The following is an 8,086-nucleotide window of genomic DNA, read 5'->3' as shown; positions in this document are numbered from 1 at the left end:
CCAGCTGGCTACAACCTCCTTTCAGGTAGTTGTAGAGAGTGATAAGGTCTCCCTTCCTTTTCTCCAGGCTAAACAGTCCCAGTTCCCTCAGCCACTCCTGGTAAGACTTGTGCTCTAGACCCTTCACCAGCTTCTTTGGACATGCTCCAGTGCTTTGATTTCTCTGTTGTAGTGAGGGGCCAATTACACAATACATGACAACAGCCATTGGACTGCAAAAGGGGAAAAACAGATTGACTCTGAAGGCCATAGCAAAATGGCTTTAAAAAGGAACAGAAGAAGAAAAGATGAGATCTGCTGCATTGTGTGTGTAATGAAAACTGGCACGAACAGAAATCTCAAGTTCAGGATGGCAACATGGAAGAAAACCTGCCCTGAAATGTATTGTTTTACTGGAATGTTGCCTTTGAAGGAAAAGTTAATATGAAAGATGGCATTGTACAAAGTTAGGTTGTGACAGTGGAAAAGCATGAACAAAGTGCATATAAAAGAGGGAAGAAAAACTTAAGCACTAGCAAATGCAGTAGTAGCATTGAGGTAAGCACGTGCAAAAATACCAACTCAATTTTAGAAAAGGGTTTGGTAGAGATGCAGTTTTGTGCTTAGAGGTAGCAAAACCATCTGATGCTGTATGTCCTGAGCTCATAAAATGGATGGAGTTGCAGAGGCTCTCACCTGGATGTGGGCACAGTGAGAAATAGACAACTGTGAATATCTTACACATGTGAGGTTATGGGGCAGGATCTTTCATTGGCTGGGCAGTGAGACCCATATAGTGTAACAAGTATGGGACCAGAATAACACTGGTCCAGATTGATCTGTAACAACAAACTGTGGACACTACTTGTGTGAAAAACATGTCTGTTATTTGTACTAAACAAGACTGCAGCACAAGAGGGGAATATTTTAGCAGCGAATTTTATATCTCAAAGAGCTTGGAAGCAAAAGAAGTGGAAAGAACAGACTGAGCAGTCAATATATTTTTTGATGGGGAAGGGATTGCTTATATAAGACTTTGCTTCAGGTTGCAATCAGATACCGAGTTTATAGCAGGGCTTTGCATATTCAGTGTGCTGAGCAGCCACACCCTCACTAATCCTCAGAGTTTATCTCTGAGGTAGGAGGAGTTAGTATTACCTCAGTTGCACAGATGACCCTCAGGTGAGCAGAAACTGCTGGAATCTGCAAGAATTAGGAACTGGTGATACTGTTGGATGAGGTCTGGGGATGAAGGCACAGTTCTTGGTTGCACTGGAAAAAAAACCCAAACAAAACTAGTTATAATCTAAGCCTTCTGTAGACCCTTCTTTTAATGAATCATTGTAGTGGGGAATTGAAGGGAGGGGAGAGTTCCTAGCATCATAATGTGCATGTTCCCATTTCGGTCTGTATTATGTTACTGATCTTAAGTTATCCTTTGTGGGCCCCCTAGCTTGACATTTCTAGGTGACCACAACTGTGTTTAACAGCTACAGCTTATGAACCGTTAGACCTGAAACAACATGAGTGCATCTTTATCACCTTCTGTGATAAACCCTTCCAGAGTAAATGCTAGTAGAGCAGGAATAGCCAAAAATTGGTAGTGCAGGGTGTTTCCCATGTGTGTGACAAAAGCAGTAGCGCTGGTATCTCCTGCTGCAGGTATAGCTGTAATCGCACCTTTGTTAATGCAACTTCTTCTTGGGAGCCAATCTACCATGATCTGTGTTACACCTCCTGTGTAAAAGCACTGCCAAGGGTGACAGGCTGGATTTGTCACATCAAGATGTGTGTTGCTGTTCTTTGCTTCAACAGCCTCGTGGCAGTGAGTCGTAGCCAGATTGAGCTGTCAGTGCTGTAGTATCTGCCACCAAGCAAAGGCAGAACCATTGCTCATAAAACAGCAGCTGGATTCAGGTTTTTAAACCCTCCTGATTTGTTTTCCCCCTCCTAGGCAAGGAACACTGCTTCAATTCTCACTCAGCCTGCTTCAAGGGTAGGACCTCTTTTGTCCTCAGCTCTCTGTCTCACTTGCAGTTCTTCTGTTAATCCAGGGACTTGGCAAAAGTCACCCACTTTGTGCCCTTGCCTGTCCCCTAATGTTCTGACCAGCACGTGGAAGAGGTGAGGTGCTGGGTTCAGTAATAATCAGCAGACATTTGTGCTGGAAGATGGGTTCCTGAAGTGTATCATTCTGGCAGAGTTAAGACTGAAGACCCATTTTCCATACAGGAGGACATTTGGGAAGAAGACCCTAGGGAGGAGAGCTCTGATTCTTCTTTCCATCTTGGGCATGGTCCACTGAGACCCCGACTCCTAATTCTTCCCCCTTCAAGCACTTCTGTTGCTCTTAAATTTCCCAAGCTACAGCAGCCATACAGATTGTACTCTTTGCTTTTGCCTGTAGTGATTTTTAATTATATTTTTTAAGCACAGTGAAGCATTTTGCTGCGTACCAAATCCAATGAACTTGTTTAGGTGAGCTTGGGTAATGTCAGAAGTCACGACTGAGAGCTGCCTGTGAGGCTGAGCTGGAGGAGCTCTGCTGTGTCTCATTGAACTTGGGAGAAACGGGATGTTTATGTGTTTGTTTATGCCCCACTGATCAAAGCATGTGGCGGGTAATGGGAAAGGCAGCGGAGCTGAGCCTTGGGTTTCACTTAACTGGTACCTATAGCTTCCCAGGGGAAGCTTCTCATTCATGCTAAACTATGCACAGCTTCAATTAGAATATAGCATGCGTGCTTGCGTAGGTTGGTGGATGCGAGTGGAGCGAGGACTTTGCATTCCTAGCCAGAGCTGGCATTGTTTTGTCATCGTGCCACGAAGGAGGTAAAGGAAACTCAGTTGTGTCTGTGTTACACTCTTAGTCATGGTGGCTGTTAGGAGTTAAAACCGCCTCAAGCTCTAATTTTTCACTAGCACACTGGAGTCGTGAGCTTTGGGTGGATTTAAGGCAGAAAGACCTCAGTTTACTTCTCTGCAGCTCCATCTGGTAGGATGGGACCTGGGAGGTGAAAAAGCACCGTAGTTTTACGTGCTGCAGGGTTGAGGAAAAGGAAGCTGTAGGCCAGTCAAGAGTCAGAGTCGATGTTTTCAAAGAAGGCCAAAGGGCAGCCTCAGAATTTTAATTGCTCAGCTAGTCCCTGAAGAGCCATGGAGCCAACAAGGAGTATTATTTTAAGAAACCGTGAAGGGTGACGTGGGAAGCGGATTCTGCCCCCTCATTTATATGCAGAAAAATGAAAAGGGGGGGGACTAAGGATTAAAAAAATCTATAATAGTTCATTATTCATTGAAACTCACATATTAAAATGGGGAAAATAGTGTAATTAGTACATCATAGAAATTCTATTGATATTTCTAAGCTGGTATAAAATTAGCACTTGAAACTGATAACAGGCTTGGAGCTGTACTACATATGAGACTATGCAGACATAATTTTGACAAATAAGGGGAAATACTGCTGAAACAGAGAATATCAGTACTGTTAATTTTTTAAGGTAGGGCTCTATGCTTTTTTGTTGTTGGTTGATTTTTTGGGGGGTTTTTTTGGTTTGTTTTTATAACTGTGTTAATTACAGTATTAGGAACTAGTGCTAAATCTTAATGGCAACATCTGTGAGCTGAAATTACTACTATAAACTTTTGAAATAAAGTAGTGGTAATTGGTGAAGCTAGTAATAAAAGCATTGAAGAAGATTGATGCATATCAGTTACATCATTTAAATGTAATTTTTCACTGTTTGTCTTGAAAGACAAGGTCACAAAAATGCCTTCCCCCTCCCCTTCCATTTGGAATATTTCCATGCTAGACTTTGCAGAGAGTTTGAGGAAGTTTCCAGGGCTATCGCTAACATCTCCTTCATGTTTCCAGAGTTGCTCACAGGGGGTCAGCTCCTTTGCATTGAGCTGGCTGCCTTGCCATGTCTTCACAGATCCAGTCCTTTGCTGAGGAGAAAAGCTGCCTTGGAGTTCGTGGGAATGGCAGAGTCAGTAGCAATAAAGAGACAAGGAAACATTAAAATAACATCTCCTTTGGAAATGGTTGTAAATCCAGTTAGAATGTCCCGCTTCCCATAGTGCCTGCTTCTACCCTGGAAAGGCAGCACACGCGTTACTAGCATAGGGCTGGTACTGGAAACCTAGAACTTGGCTGCTGCGCTGCTGCTTCCGTTCTGCGTGGCTGGGCAGGGGTCCACCTGTGTCTGTGCCGGGAGCATGTGGCAGCCGTGCGCGGCGAGGCACCTGCGCTGGAGCGCCGGGGACTTGCGTGTGGATCCTGGGTGTGGTTTCACCATAACTTGGGTCTAAGTCCAGGTTCCTTCTGTAGCGCTCGCCAGTCTGTCGCCCAGGTTCTTATTCCCGTCTCCTCCTGGCAATTGCTGCTACGGCTTTTATACCTGCACCTACAGCTACTGCAGGGACCTGTCACCTTTGCTGGGTGCTTTCTTTTGCTTTCTTTTGCTTTCTTTTGCTTTCTTTTGCTTTCTTTTGCTTTCTTTAGCTTTCTTTAGCTTTCTTTAGCTTTCTTTAGCTTTCTTTAGCTTTCTTTTGCTTTCTTTTGCTTTCTTTTTCCTCTTGTGTCACACCTTTATGTCTGTTCATATCACTCTGCTTCTGGGTTGTTTGGGTTGTTTTTTGCTAGGTGACTCCCTGAGCTGGCTCACATATGGTCACGTGTGTGCTGGCACACTGGAGAAGATGGCAGCAATCTGGAGGCATGTTGCTTTAATCTGCCCTGGATTTCAGGCTGCTGTGTCAGATGGTAATCAAAATTTATTAGGACCTGATTGCAGGTGGGTTTGGGTGGTCTGTGCAGTCAGCAGTGTCAGAAGGAATTGAAGCAGCTCTACATCTTTTTAGCATGTTGTTCTGTCAGTCCTATAGTTTCCTATAGCTCGTGTAGCTCACTGGATCATGTCTAAATACTCCATAAACAAGTTCAGTGTCATCAGTCCCAAAATTACTGGTGAAATCCAGTAATCAGGTAGAAGAGGAAGGGGGAGTTGCTCTCCCTCTTGTTGGTCACAAGTTACATCTTAACATCTTGGCTTAAAACATGAAGATAAACCCAGTTAGCAAGATCTCATTTTTGAGCCATACTTTCATCTTCCAGACTTTTTCCACAACCATTAAAGGCCAAGCATGTTTGTTGTTTGGGTTTTTTTAAATTGTAATCCAGAATTCTCGCATAAGCACGTTATTCTAGGAAGTGGGACTATATGAAAACCAGAAAATACTGTGATGCACACAGTAAGCCTATGCCAGTTGGCCATGCAGGCATTGCACTGTGAGTAACAACAAGTTTTCCATGTGTTTGCATTAGTACCTTCCTATTCAGCACCCACACAATTCCTGTGGCTTTGGGTGTGTGAAGCTATTTTTCCATGGGGAGAGGGAAGGGGTCCTTGCTGGTGTTTTCCCACATTTACATTTCTTATAACATTTTATTTATATCTAATATTTTTTGTTCCAAATATCAAACATGTATCTCATTGTACTTGTTAGCTTCTTCAATCTAAGTACACCAGTTAAATTTCTAAGAAAGAATGGTTTGTTACTTGAAAAGCTGGGATGGGAGGGGATGGGGGACGTTGTACCAAAATCTATTTCCCCGCACACATTACTACATCCCCTTTGGATGGACTTTTCTTTCTCTTTAGCTGCAGCTTTCAGTACAAAGCTGCACCACTGTATTGTACAGTGTTGCCAAGTATTCTTTATTTATGATATGTCTCATAACATTATCTTTTTCCCACATTTTTTATAAACCATACTACCAGAGTCATAAGGTAATTAAAAGTGCTCTGGGGTGCTAAGGCTGAAAACATGTGTTCTAACAGCACAAAATGAGGACAAACACGTTCAAGGTTTTTACTTTTTATTTGTTGTTACTATCTCATGGTAACTTGATACCAATAATTCTTTTTATTCTTCTCTCCAGTTGCTGGTACTAACAGTGTTAATACACTGGACAGGTTTCTGCTGTCTGGCTGATGAAGTTGTGCTGGTAGAAGTTGTTAGCGTGGTATGACATAGAAGTGCAGTTTTGTTGGTGTTAGTAGGAGTTTCTTTGGTTATATAGGATATGTTTTACTCAGTGATACAGAAGGGGTGTTTTGCCAATACATTCCTGGCTGGATATATTTTTGCTGTCTACTTGGTCTGTTGTCCCATGTTGCTAAAATGTTCCAACTTTGTATCCTGCGTTCTCTGGGGCTCTGACAGCTGTGGGGAATGGCAACAAGAAGTCTTACAGAGTTGTCATGGTGGAACTTGGTCTGGCCATGAAAGAGGTTCTATTTTATGTGTTTGCCACGAACATCAGACAGGGTAACTTCAGAGGGCTTTTCTGCAGAGCAGGACAGTTTGTCCTACTTTAGTTTGCTGAATAGTTTGTCTTTATCTGTCTGTAGCCTAACTGTGCTAGTTAAGGACTAGTACAGGTAATGTGACAACAGCTGTGATCAGCAATGGTTCCACTGCGCAGTCAGGGCAAGGCCAGGCTTTCAAGTGTGTTTCCAAGGCCTTTCATGTTTTGATGGCATTTGCATCTGTCAAAAACATTAGCGTTCTTCAATCTGAGACTAAAAAACATCAGTGTGGGACACTAGCTCGTGCTTTTATAGCATAGAAAGAGGCTACGGAATTTCTGCTGCTGACTGGTGAATCTCTCCCATCTAGGTCCTGAATCGCTCTGGTTAAAGAGGGGTTGGGAAACTCCTCAGGTTGACAGCAAATCTGCTGTCTAGGAATGAGGATAGCATGGTGCTAGCAGCCAACACTGCATTAAAAAATCATAGCGTACATCTCTGAAGTCCTTGCCTCTTTTTGTGCTCAAGGTGTTTCTGTTGGTCATCTCTCCATCCCCTGAGTCTGAAGACAGACCTGCATAAAGCACCTTGCAGTGACTGTACATTGCTTTCCCTGAGGGAATTCTTCCTCTGTCCACCCAGTACTGTCAACAATCTGTGGACTAAGCTACAGCAGTGAGAGCTACACACCATTCTTCTTTATTCCCATATCAGGGAAGACTGCGGAATGTCAAGGCTTTTATGAATATTAAACTTAAGTTCTACTTAAAGTGAAACAGCTTTTTTGGATGTACAGATGGACCTATGTTATCTTGAGTGATTTTTATACCACCTCTGGGAGGTGCCACGTGCAGTCCAAGCCGTAGTCTACACCTGCTCTTTGGGCAGATGTTCAGTAGTGATTTCCAAGGTGAAATTTTGTTCTGCTCAGAATGTTTCTTTGGCTTTTGGGGGTTTGTTTGGGATTTTTTTAAGTTAGCAGTAAGTATTATAACCCACATAAATGGAAACAAATGTAGGAAAGATAACATTATTTTTTCCGAATTAGTGAATAGTTAGATAATTTATAGGTTTGGTATATCTTGAGTGTGTCTGCTGTGAGTGAAAGCTAGTGAGATACTACTGTGGGTGTTAAAACTCAGGCAGACTGTCCATACTGGTGTTACTGGGAGGTCTCATTCACTCTTCCTAAGCTGCAGTAACAGCTCAGATACTGATCTCCTGGAACATGCACCATTAACCGGTTTTGTTTGATTGGTTCCCCCCTCCCCACCTAAAACACTTGAGGTGTTTCCTAGTTCCCAGAGTATTATTAGCACGTAGACCATTCAGCACAGCAGTGGACTCTACATTATTTTGTCATGTACCTTTTTAGATTATTTTTCTTATTCTTTATGTTCTTTTGTTCAGCAAAGTCCATCTGCTCACTGTACCCTCAGAACTATCTCAACATAGTTATTTTCCTCCTTCATTTTTATCTCTAGTGCCCTGTGTAATCTCTTCCTGAGCTCAAGAGTTTTGACCTCACTCCTTCACCTCTCTCAATGGGCTGTACAGTGATAGAGCAGCTCAGGGTGGTGCATGAAGTTTGGTAACTGTTTCTTTGCAGAGGAGTACATGCAGTGGGCATCTCTCCCTGTGGAGGGCTTACTTGGGCTGAGAAAGCAGGTCTGCATGGCATGAGTAGTTGTACCAAAATAAAAATGGAGACCTGTGGTAGGGTAGGCTTTGTGTCAGAGCAGTTGCACTGACTGCTTCCCTGGGTGTCTCAGCAAGCTGATGGAAAGAGT

Source organism: Gallinula chloropus (genome assembly GCF_964237585.1).
Source record: "Gallinula chloropus genome assembly, chromosome: 1".
NCBI classification, from domain to species: Eukaryota; Metazoa; Chordata; class Aves; order Gruiformes; family Rallidae; genus Gallinula; species Gallinula chloropus.
Note: the sequence above shows the minus strand (reverse complement) of the source record.